Source organism: Cryptomeria japonica, chromosome 10 (genome assembly GCF_030272615.1).
Source record: "Cryptomeria japonica chromosome 10, Sugi_1.0, whole genome shotgun sequence".
NCBI lineage: Eukaryota > Viridiplantae > Streptophyta > Pinopsida > Cupressales > Cupressaceae > Cryptomeria > Cryptomeria japonica.
This window is the reverse complement of record NC_081414.1, coordinates 365,606,755-365,622,241: the sequence shown is the minus strand read 5'-3', so window position 1 is coordinate 365,622,241 and position 15,487 is coordinate 365,606,755.

The window sequence follows — 15,487 nt, the reverse complement described above, 5'->3', positions numbered from 1 at the left end:
TGTGAGGAGAAAGGAGCAAGATTAGGTAGGCATCTCTATGTGACTACCTAGGACACAATTTAGGACAATCATTATAAGTTGTCATAGCGGTGGATTCCAGGTGTGCAACCCTATAATTAGAGGTTTCTCACTACCCCCCACATGCCCATAAATTTTATTTTTCATTTGGTGTATCGGTAAAGGTAGTTGCTTCAAAAAATAGGGCTAAGTGCCCCTATTAGGTCTCTCAGCCTCTAAAGGGAACATACCTTGTAATTGTAGATCTAGCCAAACCATTTTGGGGATCAATACAACTTCCAAAAGGGTGTTGAAATGATAATTTTTTTATATGGGTGTGTGGAACATTTTTGAGTTAAGGTCCATTTTATCACAAAATAGGGCTACAAGCCTAGGGGGTATATTTCCAAAGAAGGTACAAGGAATTGGTGCCCAAAACTAAAAACAATGTTTTTTATATTTCTTAGACATCATGAATGGATCATTTCCAAAATCCCTAATAATAGGAGTTATCAGTAAGGCTTGTTTGATAAAGTAAGGCCTTTTACTCATCTTGAGTAGACCCAAGCCTAGTGAGTGTGTGTGTAGTGCCATCCAAGGTGTGGAGTCCTTCCTTGTAGGACCCTTGTATTCATTTGAGGGGTCACTATTCTAACCTTATTTGGGCTTGGCTCTGGATCAACAACTTTTCCTTATGAATTCCAGCGAAAAACGGTCTTTCCTTTCATCATATCCACGATATGAGGAGTCTTCTCTGCAAAGTCAAGAATGAATCTCGCAAAAAATTTACCTTACGAAAGAAGGAATGAACAATGATCTTATTGGATGAAAGACGAAGAATTTGAATAGATTTAACCCTTTCAGGATCAATTTTTATCCCCTCCTTGGAAACAATATGACCAAGAAGTTTTCCTCGGTCACCCCAAAAATTGACTTCTTGGGATTAAGAGAGATGCCATGCTTGCGACATCTTTTAGGTGAAAAATATGATTCTCATGATCTTTGGAAAAAAAAAAAAGATCATCAAGATATACTACAATATATCTTCCCACGGTACCACGGAAGGCCAAGTCCATAGCTCGTTGGAAAGTATCTCTTGCATTGATCAACCCAAAAGGCATTCTATGATAGGAAAACATACCCCATGGAGTAGTGAATGCATTCTTATGCTGATCAGATTCACTAACCTTAATTTGATTATATCCTGAAAAATCCATCTAACATAGATAACATTTCCGATCCAGTCACCGTTTGTAAAACTTGTCCATGATTAGCAATGGATAATTATCCTTGAGTGACATTTGGTTAAGATTTCTGAAATCAACACATATACATATTTCTCCATTCTTCTTACGCACCAGAACTATATTTTCCAACCATGTTGAATGATGGATGGGAAAGATAATCCGAGCATCAAGTATTTTTTGAATCTTAGAAAGAATGGTACTTGAAAATTTTGGATTATGCTGGCGCTGCTTTTGTCCAAAGGGAACTGCACCAAGCTTTAGGGGAATGCCATGCTGCACCTCCTTGGGTTGAAAATATTTAAGATCATCGTATGAATATGCCAAGACATCACAGTATTGGTGCAAAAGCTGAATAAACTGATCTCTTTCATCTGAAGTGTAGCTATTGCCAATATTGACAAATTTGAGGTCTTCATCTGAGCCAATATTATATTTCTCATATCCCATAAGAGAATCGACACTTTCTTGTTGCTGTCTCTTGATATAATGATCATGTTGACCAAAAAGTTTTTGGAAGAGAAATTAACCCCTTGGGAATTTTATTTCCTTTTAGCTGAAGAATATTTTCATCTGATTCAGATGATGTTTCAAACATTGAATCTGATGACGAAGAAGAAGAAGAATTACTCCCTTCGAAGTATAGGTTGTTGAAACCATCTTCTGCCTACTTGCAGGAAGTTATTAATCTTCTTATCAACATTGAAAATCTGCTAATGATCCCAATTGTCAGGCACACTAGGTCTGCAAATTAATTCAATAATGTATTTGTAGTCACATAAATCTGTCCAGTTTAATTAAATGAATATTTGCTATTTATTTGATTAAAAAGCCACTAGCCATCAGCTAATTAAATTAATATTTAATTAATTCATCTTCAAAACATTCTCCTATTAATTAAATAAATTATTCAATTTATTTTAATTAATTCATTCAACCAATTTCACACTCAATTTAATCCTCTTTCCTCTTTTAAATAAATTAAATAAAACATTTATTTAAATCATTATTCTCCAGCACTTGCATTTTCCTACATCCCCAACTTGCCCTTCCTAAATTCTTCTAGAACCTATCTAATCCTAATCAATTAGCCTAATCCATCCCCTAATTATTATCACATTCCTAAGCAACTCGGAGTCACTTCTCAAAGACTTCAAAGTCTTTGAAAACATTTAATGCTTTGTGTGTTCAACAATTTAACCTCTAAAGTCTTCCAAACCACTTATGGTTCTTACATGACCATTTATGGTTAACCCCTAACTCAACCCTCATGTGACTCATGTGTCTCCTCAAGCATTTATTACTTTGACCATGGTTATCCCTTTAACCCTTGCACAAGAGTTTATCCATTGGATAAAGACTTTATTCTTTGAATAAAGAATTTATTCACTCAACCCAACCTTGACCTTGACTCCCAAGTTAATTCTTAGGTCATGTCAAGCATTTAATGCTTATTCCCTCTCCTCTCAACCTATCTCATATTGACACTTGTCATCTTGGGATTGAGTTGAAAGCCTTTACATGGATTGAATATCATTCAGTTGTGACCCTTGTTGAGATTACTCAATCTCAACCATCCATTGCTCCATTTTCCCTATAAACAGAGCTCATTCCTTCATAATCTAGATCCTAAAAAACTTGTATGCATTTAATCTATAGTGAATTTTAGAGAGCATTTAGCATAAATCACTAATATATTTTTATTTTGACCTAAAATAAATCATTTTAGCATCATAGCATCTAATATTAGCTTTTGTTCACAATTTGCATAGCATTTTAGAGTAAACATTTCAATCTTGAACCTCCATAAGCATTCATAGTGCAAAAAGCTGCTGAGAGCTACACTAATTTGGAACTTGGAGAGGAGAGGAACAAAGGAGAAGAAGCTAAAAGCATGTTAGAAGGCATTTGGAGATGTCTCATTATATTACTTTCATAGTTAAATATTTCTTCATGTTTTTAATGTCTCTTTTGATATGCCTGCTTAGATTAGTTTTTGGTTGATTAACACTAACGATTTATTGTGCTTTTGTGTGTTATATGACCACAGGTTTTAATCTAACACTTGTGTATTTCACAGAGCATCATTTGGTGAATCCGACATGAATCCAACAACTTTTTAAAAAAATAAACTAACTTTTTGACTGTTTAGCTTGACACACAGGTCGTGCTTCGATGCTTTTGTTCGCGTTCTAGCGCTATTGCCATTTAATAGTTTAGCATTTTTGTTTCTACAATAGCGCTATTGTCCAAAGTCTAGCGCTTTTGCATATATTCTAGCGCATTTTTCTTTTAACTAGCGCCATTGTTTAGGTTTTAGCGCTTTTGTCCTGCTACATAAATATCCTACTTTAGCGCTTTTGTCTTCCTTTTAGTGTGTTTGTGTTAAGTAGCACTTTTGTTTGCACACAGAGTAGGGCTATTGTAACAGAACGTTATAAAAAATGCCATGTAACTGATAAAATAAATTTTCTTAGGCTTGTAGAAGCCCACCATATGGTCGTATTTTTCTAACTGTTTGCTTCATGTGCAGGTTTTTAAATAACTTTTTTTAGCTTAAAAATAAAAACACTTCTTTTTGGTGCTCTAAAACTTACAAACAAACTTTATTTCTTTGCAAGATAGGCTCACTTCTTTTTGGTGCTCTAAAACTTACAAGCAAACTTTATTTCTTTGCAAGATAGACTCACTTCTTTTTGGTGTTCTAAAACTTACAAGCAAACTTTATTTCTTTGCAAGTTAGGATCACTTCATTTTTGGTGCTCTAAAATCAACAAAGCAAAATTTATTTCTTGCATCAAACTAAGAATTCACAATCCACACTTACATTTTTGGGCAACTAAAAAGAACAATCAATTTTTCTTATTTTGCAAAACGATTTACTTCATGCATACGTGCTCTTATTTCAGTTGACCAGGATTTCAAATTCTAGTTTACTCAAACACATTGCTTTTGAAGTTAAAAAGAACATCATGGTTGTTGGAGCAACATCTCCAAATACATAAAACATCATTACAATGACAAGTTAAAAAGAACAAGTGTATTTTGTGTTTGACACACTTTTGCAAAAGAGTTTGTCGAGTGGTCCTACTTCTAACACACACTATCCTCTCCCTTGGCTTTCGTGGTCCTAGGTGAAAGAGAAAAGTATTAGTAACACTCAAGTTTTATCTTTTTAAGAGAGGCCTATCAAGGGATCGATCACTCTTGGGAACGACCTCGCGCGGTAAATCCTTCGAGCCGCTATAGAAATCAGGTGAGAGCGAAAGTTGTAGCCTTGGGTATAGCTATTCCTACAGTGTAACTTACCAAAAGGACAAATGGGCCCCACCACAAGCTACAAGGCTCTTAAGTGAGTCACTGCAGAATGAACTTATGTTCAAAAATATCAAACATTACTAAACACCTTTAAGTAGTAGCCCACCCGTTCTATTGATTGGGGATATTTGTGATATAATTCAGTGCAAGAGCATAGATGGTTTTTCTCCCAAGATACTCACCATACATATTTACTTGAATAGAAACATAGCTTTTTGGAAAGTCACTTGTGGCTTGATGAAAGTGTTGACTCCCCCACCATAGGGATCATCTATTTGTTATGCTCATGCAAGACTTAGTATATCACATCCTTACCTGTCAGTATGTAGTACCAAAGTTGAAGAAATATCAAGATGTGGGTTGAATTTATCGCAATTGGCCATTTGACCTTAGGGATAAAAAGTGTTTGAAGTGTTTTCGTTTTTGAGTCAAGACCAATGCAAATTGAGCCGACTTTAGGCTTTGGAAAAAACCTAAAATACACTTAAAGGAAAGGGTCATAAAAAGTTCAAAAGATTGGGTTGATCTAGACCCATACTTATTTGTGCCTTTTGAGGTAACATTCTTGTGTTTGTGTGCTTGCTTTGTTTTCTTGTCAAAGAAACATCATAAATCCAAAATCCAAAACAAGTATTCATCCAACACAAACATTTTCAAAAGATCAAAAACAAAGCGCAAAGTATCAAACTATATGAACATTCTTCACATCTTGAGAAAGAAGAATCTTCATCAAAGCATCAACTTGAAGAAAATACCATTAAGCTCAAAGGCTTTTATCAAAAGGAGGAAATTCTTCTATCGAAATAGACAAATATTTGTCTCTCATAGAACCTTCTTACGTCACATGCGTCTTTACTTTCAAGGGAAATCAAATGAGTTTGATCAAGAGATTAAACTGCAGAGCTTTTACGCAATATCAAGCTTTGAATTATCACAAAAACAAAGGAGGCAAAATCAATCCTAACTTCTTACCCGACATTTGCATCACATATAACATAGCTAGGAAAGAACCACCAACTCCTGAACAAGAAGAGGAAGAGTTTGTTCCTTTTGTAACACAAAGTTTCTATTGAAGTTCACATCTCATCCATTATCTCATTCACACATCATCTCATCCATTTCAAACTCTCAAAACATCAAGAGGTTTTTGTCCTAAGTTCTATTTTCAAAATTGCTTGAATCAAACACAAACAAATCACTTTTAGATTGTCTCTACATCTAGGATAAGCTCATCCTAAGAGACATATCTACGCAAGTTAAAACTAGTCTATGAGTGAATTCTCTCATTACTAGGTAGTTAAGTCTATAACACATCTCAAATTTCTCTAAACCTTATCACATCAAACCTTATCAAACACAACAAGCAATTCAAGAAAGAAATTTGGTCACATCTACCTTTAAGTGCTAGAGAGCCATATGAAACACACCACACCAACCATAAATCTCTCATTTCATCAATAACTCATCATCATTTTCACCCAACTTCAACAAAAACTTATAAACAAAATGGCTCATACTCAATCACGGTCAAGACAATGAGAAATTGAGGAAGAAGAAGATGAGGAAAATATCAATGAATTCCAAGAAGCCCTTGGAGGAAACACAAATGATGAAAACCCAAGTACTCCTACTCCCACGACAATAGAAAGGGCACAACACAACCCTCTCTTTAACAAACTTTTTGACGAAATACTCAGGAGCAATGCGGATGCTCACTTTTTAAAACTTGCTCAAAAAGGAGCCAAACTTCCCTCTGACTTTGATCTTGCACAACTAAAGCATCAAAATGACAAAGTCACAATGAGGAAGAAAGAGGTCGAGATCCCATCAGATACAACCTTCATCACGGTAATCCACCACCTCGTCCTCCTCCAAATGACATAGAGATGTTGCGGCAACAAGCTGAAAATCTCGCCCAACAACTTCACGGTGGTGTGAAAACTAATCAATTTTCACTCAATGACATTTGTCCCTATCCCTTTGATAGGAATCTTCATATGCCACCTTTTCTGCCAGGGTTTGAAACACCCAAGTTTGAAAAGTATAGAGGAAAAGGAGATCCTTGTGATCATGTTAGAGAATTCCATTAAGCTTGCCTCGAAGTGACATACGAGGATACTTACCTAATGCGACTTTTTCCCCAAAGCTTGGGAGGAACAACCACATCATGGTTTTCCCGATTACTAGGTAGCATTAGGACCTTTGAAGAACTCATCCAGAAGTTCCTGGCACATTACTCACACAACATTGAACGTGATATCACCATGGTTGATCTATGTAACACTAAACAAAAACCAGGTGAACTATTCTCAGTCTTTTTGCAACGATGGCGTCAAATGTCTAGCGAACGTTCTCTTTAGTTACCTGAACAAGAACTAGTGGAAATATTTATTTCCAACTTAAACGAAGAAATGGAATTTCACCTAGACGTGAAAGACACAGACTCTTTCAATGACATGATCACCAAAGACTTAAAATGTGAGCGGTCTCTCATCAAGAAAGGACTTATCAAAATCTACAATGAACCAAAGGATGGCCCTCGTCCATGCTTCAATAGTGACAAACCAAACTTTTGGAACAAAAACAAAAATATCTTCAACGATGGGGTTGTGGATGCAAGAACTATCAAAAGTGCACAACCTGTAGTTTTATTTGCAGGACAGAATCCCCCACCTAAGACTAACACAGTTGCTCCTCCAAATCAAAGCTGCATCACATCTCAAGATGAACCCAGACAGCTTCAAAAAAAACCAAAGTGAACATACACTCCCTTAGGGGAAAGTTGGTTTCTCAAAATCTGGTTACCTTACCCAAAATATCAAATTATGAACCTCAAGTAAAACCTTCATGGTGGAGGGATACTGAACATTGCAATTTCCATCAAGGAAAAGGGCATAAGACAAGCAATTGTTGCAAATTGAAAGATCTTATTGACCGAGGTGAAATTGAAATCGAAGGACATGACCCAAAGACAACAAACAATGATTATCTAATGTTCAAAAATCCACTTCCATCACAAGATCAAAGGGGTCCTTCTACTTCAGGAAGAAACACATATACCACCAATTATACACAAGCCGCGTATAATTACATTGTGAATCACCTATACGATGCCAGTGAACAAATTGTAACTATTACTATAAAAAATCCTAGCTCCACTTGTAATGTTGTTACACGTCACGACAAGATTACCATAAAAGCAGTTCCACAAGGCACCCCATCTATCCCAAAGTAGTATAGCCTTGTGGAATAGTTAGACAAAATGCCCGCACTGATATCTATCTTAGAGCTATTGCATCTATCTCCATCTCATAAAACAATCTTGGATCAAGATCTCCAAGAGGCGTCAGTCCCTGTAAATTTGAACACAGATCAGTTCCAAGCCATGGTCAGAAATCTAAGGTCATCACCTTGTCTCACTTTCTCTAAAAGTGATAACACATCCTTCCAGCAACCTCATAATGCCTCACTCCACATTGAAGGATTCATCATTCAACATAGGATCAAGTGAGTCTTGATTGATAATGGAGCAGGCCTGAATATTTGTACACTACAATTAGTCACAACTTTGGGATATGCAGTTGAATCGGTGGATCCCTGCAAGAAGATAACAATCAAAGCCTATGATGATGCAGAGCGTTCATCCAAAGGAGCTGTTGTGGTACCAATCTGAGTGGGCCCTATGGTGAAACACATCATCTGTCAAGTTCTGGACCTTCCTTTGCCATACAATTTTTTGTTAGAAAGACCTTGGATACACACCATGCAAGCTGTTCCATCCACCTACCATTAGTGTATCAAGTTCCTGCATAATGGTGTAGAAATCACAATCCTGGGCAATGCAAACCCCTTAACATATTGTCATAATATAAGTCATCAACCAGAGATTACCGTTCCCAACAATAGAGAAGCCATCTCATCCACATCATATGTAAGTCGAGCCTCTCTTTCCAGTTCAAACACCACTATACCCAAGCAAGAGAAGCTCAAGATGAAAAATAACAGAGGAAGGTCCTGGGGAATACAATCTCAGCCAACTCTTTTGTGTTGGACAAATGCCCACTTCTCCTATAACACATGGCAAACCTCAATGGTTACTTCAAATGCCACTGGACAAGCCATCATGTACTTTGATGCCATTCATCCTTGGAAAGAGTCAAGAAGAAGAGACCAGAGATGAGGACTTAGCAGAATGGATCTATAAAGATCCCATCACCACCGATATTCTGCAAGCTAAGCTTCTCACAAATCAGTATGGCAAAAGCCTTCTCATTATTAAAAGAATGGGTTATGATGGTCAAAGTGATTTGGGACCTTGCAAGTAAGACATGAACCGCTGCAACCAGAATTAAAGCCCAAAGATAACACTAGCCTAGGCTTTCAAAAGGAGATCTTTCCTAAGCTTAGATTCAAAGGAAAACCCAGCCAACCTCTATATTAGCCTATTACAAAGAGGTTGCCTTTGATTATAAAAGTAGCATGAAACACCATGACAATTGCCCCATTGAGGCTAAAAATCCTAGCAAAACCATCCACAACACCTTTCATCCCACCAATCAAACTAGCGATCCCATCAGCAGCAGCAATAACATCAATAGCACCATTAGCAACAACAATTGTATTAGAACCCACAATAGTATCTATGACACCAGCAGTTCCAGCAGAAGCAACAGAGTCAACACTACCGATACTCCTCGTATCGGATTTGTTGATGCCCACAATCCTTCCTGTAGCACCGATTACTTCATCTACAAAGGTACATCAACTGATCACACATGCAATGTTTAACTCAAAGGATATCCTAGTATGGTACAGTAATCAAAAACTGGAAAGTGACTCAGAAACTGACTCGCATGAGTGGGAATTTGATTCCATATGGCTTAATACTTCAGATGAGGAAGACACATCACCACCTCCACCCCACAAAGACATCCCTGTTTACAGAGAAGCGCAGATAAATACATCTTGGGTTCCTGAGCTAGAAACTTCTTCCATAGATCCTACGTCCCATCCTATGCCTGATTTTGATAGGGAGAGTACCATCAATGACCTTCACCACAATGTCTTAACCCTCACTGACACATCTAACAAACTTAACCTAATCGATGAGGTAATGCCCATTATCCATCCTGAACTCATCGAATGGAACCAACCTAATCCCCCATGTCTTGACCATTTCCAAAATGATGAGGCGATCATTGACTTCTTGGAATTACAGGATAACATACCAAGTGGGGATCACAAAGCTAGATTCGCCATTAAACTTAATAGCGCAACATACTTTGGGGCGGATGCCAAACCTTTCAACTGCAAAAATATAACAATAAAACATGGATCTTCCAGTGAAAACCACACTATGGCACTGTTTGATCCCACAAAAGTAAAAAGAAAGAATGTATCCAATGGTGAAAACCTCTCTGAGGCGCCTGTGGATGAAAGGTTTGACATCCTTCCCTCTAGTACATGGCAGGAACGATCAACAATTCTCATTGAAGAGACAAAAGAATACAACGTGGGGACTCCTGAAACTCCTCACCACATACATCTGGTATCTCTTTTAACTCCAGAGGAACGACCCAAGTTTGTAGAGTTCTTCCAGAAGTGTCAGATCAACTTTGCATGGTCATATGCAGACATGCCTGGTCTTGATTTAGATTTAGTCATGCATCACCTCTCCGTAGCAGAAGGAGCCAAACCCACCAAGCAGAAACTTCGCAAGATGCATCCTTAGATTGCAGTATTAGTCAAAGAAGAACTCAAGAAACTCCTAGATGTTGTTTTATTAGACCAATTGATTATGCAAATTGGATATCTAATATTGTGCCTGTCAGCAAACCAAATGGGGGCATCCGTATCTGTACTGACTTCAGAGATCTAAACAAAGCATGTCCTAAAGATGACTTCCCCATACCAAAAATCGATATAATAGTGGGCCTAATAGCAAGACATGCCATGCTTTCACTCATGGATGGCTTTTCAGGATACAATCAGATAAAGATCGCACCAGAGGATCAACATAAGACAACCTTCACATGTCCATGGGGAACATACTGCTGGAATGTAATGTCTTTTGGTCTAAAGAATGCAGGAGCGACCTATCAACGAGTAATGACTACCATCTTCCATGACATGATGCATACTATAATGGAAGATTATGTTGATGACTTACTGGCAAAATCACTCACAAGAGAAGGTCATCTAGAAATATTAGAGAAAATATTTGATAGACTAGAACAATATCATGTTCGACTCAACCCAAAGAAATGTGTCTTTGGAGTAACCTCAGGGAAGCTTCTAGGATACATTGTCTCCAGCAAAGGTATTGAGGTCGATCCTGCAAAGGTCAAAGCAATCATGGACATGCCACCTCCAAAGAACATCAGCCAACTAAGGACACTACAAGGGTGACTTCAATCCATCCGAAGATTCATTGCACAACTAGTAGATAAGTGTCACCCATTTACACACCTATTACACAAAAATATCCGCTTTCAATGGGATACCAGATGCTAACAAGAATTCCATATGCTTAAAGACTATCTCATGAATACACCAGTGCTGATCCCACCAGATCCGAGCAGACCTCTGTTACTCTATATTTCAGCAACTAATACAGCATTGGGAGTGCTACTGGCTCAACACAATGCAGAAGGGAAAGAGTGTGCTATATACTACATCTCTCGCACACTGGTTGGCTATGAACTCAATTACACACCTATTGAGGAAGCTTTCCTAGCAGTAATCTTGGCAGCCACTAAACTGAGGCACTATCTATTAACACATAAAGTACAACTCATCGCAAATATTGATCCACTCAAGTACTTACTCAGCAAAGCATCATTGACAGGCCGCTTGGCCAAATGGGTGATGATTCTAAGTGAATTTGACATTGAGTATGTGGACCGTAAAGCTATCAAAGGACAAGTCATTGCAGATCAGTTAGCCGATGCTCCCCTCATAGGCGATCATCCTCTCATTTCCAATTTTCCAGATGAAGAGATTCATGATCACAACAACACAGCCATGGAAACTATACTTTGATGGTTCATACACTAGTCCTGGCTCGGGGGAAGGCATTCTGTTTATCACACCTCAAGGTGACAGCATCCTGAAGTCTTACAGGCTCACATTCCCATGCACAAAAATCATAGCTGAATATGAGGCCTTGATCACAGAACTCAGACTAGCCATACAATAGAAGTTACAAGAACTGCAAGTATATGGAGACTCCCAACTAGTCATTTGACAAACAACTGATGAATATTAGACCAAAGATGAAAGACTCATGCCGTACAAACAAATGGTGGACAATCTAAAGGCATCATTTACTACTATCACCTTTGAGCAGATACCAAGAGATCATAATCGAGCTTCTGATACTATGGCTACCATTGCATCTCTCCTAGATCTTCCACAAAATTCAACACACTATGAGTTCTTGGTAGAACAACTTTGGATCCCTGCTTATGATATCCCTGAATCTGAGATGATATGTCGCCTTATCGGTTCTGAATCCCCATGGTACGGTGAGTTCTACACCTACCTCCACGATCACACACTTCCTCCTAACCAATCAAATAACCAACGTAAAACCTTCATTCACCAAACTGCTCGATATACCATCATTGCTGAAACCCTATACCGACGCAGTCTTGATGGTACTCTCCTTCGAAGTCTGGAACAGGATGAGATAACAAAGGCCTTGGAAGAGGTACATGAAGGAATTTGTGGAACTCATGCAAGCAGTCCATCACTAGCCAAGAAACTCCTGCACACTGGATACTATTGGCCATCTATGGAAAAAGACTCCTATTACTTTGTCTGAAAATACAAGAAATGCCCAGTTCATGGAGACCTGATACATGCACTAGCACAGGAATTGCAACCAATCACAACACCATGGCCCTTTTGTCAATGGGGCCCTGACCTTGTGGGTAAAATCCATCCATCTTCATCCAACGACCATAAATTCATTATTACCGCCACCGAATACTTCACAAAGTGGATCAAATTTGTTCCACTTACCCAAGTCATCGGTAAGAAAATCGCCTCATTTATCCTTAGTTACATCATTTTCCAGTATGCTGTACCCATGTCCATCATCACAGATAATGGACTTCCATTAAAAAATCAAGATGTTCGTGAACTCTGTGAGAAGTTTCACATCCAACACCGCTTTTCCACTCCCTATTGCCCACAAGGCAATGGTCAGGCTGAAGCATCAAATAAAAACATATTAAGAATCCTCAAGAAGACAGTCAATGATGCTAGTCATGATTGGCATGTTCAATTGAATCCATCACTATGGGCATACCGCACTAGAGTTTGAACCCCTACAAGCGCAACTCCCTACTCACTAGTCTATGGCGTAGAAGCTATCTTACCTATTGAAGTCAAGATACCATCTCTCTGGGTTTCCTTGCACAATCTCATCGATGATGAAGCATACAGAGTATCACGTCTCCAAGATTTAGAGCTACTTGATGAGAAATGACAAGCTGCCTACAATCACCTCAAAGCTTATCAGCAGAGCATGAGAAGAAGCTATAATCATCGAGTTAGACCTCACACATTCGAGGTAGGTGATCTTGTTCTTCGAGACAATCCTCGTAACCAACCCAGCCGAGAACATCAGGGAAAGTTTGAATCAAATTTGTTGGGTCCATATGTTATCACTGCTGTATTTGGGTCCGAGGCATATTAGTTGGTTACTTCAGAAGGAGAACCGCTAGCAGATCCAATCAACAACATGCACCTCAAAAGGTTTTGTACATAAAGCTACACAGAGCATCAGGATCCCATACATACTGACAAAACACCAAAAACATTCAGAAAATGTCCTGAAGAAAATACAAAAACATCAAAATAGTAAAAAAAAATCATGCATCCAAACGGTGAACAACCACTCCGGTGGCACCTTGGGTAAGTACGATGGTGAAAACCTAGCAAACAGGCGCCACTCGTAAAGGCTATGGCTTCATTATCTTTCAGACTTTTTGTGATCACAATAATTTCATCCATCCGTCCAAAACCATGGCTTGTTATTGATCTGCACTCAAGGATAGTACTTCATGTGTCTGGCATCCCGCTTTTTCATAGTCATGCCTAAAACTGGGGGCAATGCCCTTAATCTAGTTGATGGAAGTGGATTCTACATTATTTTATGATTCACTAAGTTCTACATTCAAAACTATCTCACAAAATCCAAAAACATTCAAAACTGTCTCTCAAAAAATCCAAAAACATTCAAAACAATCATCCAAAATCCAAAAACATCAGAAAACATCAAAACAAACAAAAACATGGCAACGCTTTGTATATACGAATTCAAGCCAATACCAAGAAAACATTGCGAAATACTCAAACGATGACCACTTATCAGATCAACCAAACAATCAACACCAAACACACAAACTGTCTTAAAACAAGGATGCATCCTTCCTTACAAAAAACAAAGACAAGATGACATTTTCTTTGACAAGAAAATTTTGTTAAAGCTGTCAAGTACTTGGTTGGTTTGTGGGTTATTTATTCATTTATATCAGGTTCCTACATTACTCTGGGATCTCCACAAGTGATTAGAGGGGTTGGGATGGTTCCTAAGCGTTGTTTGTGTATCTTCTGCGAATTATTTCGTTGAAGTTCTGGGGCATGTACTAATGGTGTTACATGGGAAGTTCACTAAGCTACGCGATCTTATGTGAAATACAGTCATAGATCACTACGGCTTGCTGACTACAACATATACCTCAACCATATGAGCATGAACCATTATCGAGGATCCATATTCTTTATTCTTTATATATACTGTTTATTTATAGGTACAATGCTCTTTCTTTGGTTCCTCCTACCTCATCCAAACTGGATAAAGGTTTTTTTCTCTTATTACGGTATGAACTTGTCTCAGGATATGATCAGCCCAAGATCAAGGAGGACGATCCAAGTTGACTCATTATATCAAGTTGCTTGTATTAACTTGCTATATCAAAATCCATGTAAGGAATACTCAGGTCATCTTGAATCATTATGTCAAGTTGCTTGTATTCTCTTACAACATGTTAAAGCTCAATGATGAAAATAGAGCACCATGGATCGTCCTTCCATCTCATCTGTTTATATTGCATTCCATTGCATATCATCCATTCATTTACTAATTCATTATTTCTAAGCATGATTTTGTATGTGAGTATGAACAAAATTGAATAGCTGTGGAAAATTGAGTTGGTCTTGGATACAATCACAGTAGAGTTATCTGATACATCATTAGTGCATCATGCAAAGTTTCAAACAACCTTGCATTCATCTATCATAATCACATCATCATTTCATTACATTTAGTTGCATTTGCATTGATCTTTAGCCATACATTAACGTGCATTTCATATCATTTAGTTGCACTTACCACATATAGTTCCTTCTCATTTACTTGCATTAGTATCATTATATCATTTCATTATTACACTCATGACATTTAGATTCACTTATATGAAAAATTGTCCTTATTTGCATTTCCTACCATGATTAGCCATTACTATACATTCATTTAGTATTAGTTAGTGATCATCATTTATCATCATTTCAACACTTATGTATCATACATTTGTTTAGGTTTCCATAGTTGCATACATTCATTTATCTATTCATTAGTTAAAGTGCATTCATTCATCCATTTTAGTATATTCTTATACTCATTTTATCTCACTTAGGATTCATTAGATGGCATTCATTATCCCTTTTAATTACATTAAGATGTAGTTATTCATTAACCATGAGTTGCGTTATAATCACATTATCATTTTTGCTTCATCATATTTTGACATTTAGAATCATAAAACCATTTGTCTCAAACATTGGTTCATGCATTATACATATGCATTCAGTTAGAAATCATCATTTAAAACATTTGTACTTTACATTTGTTTATCCAT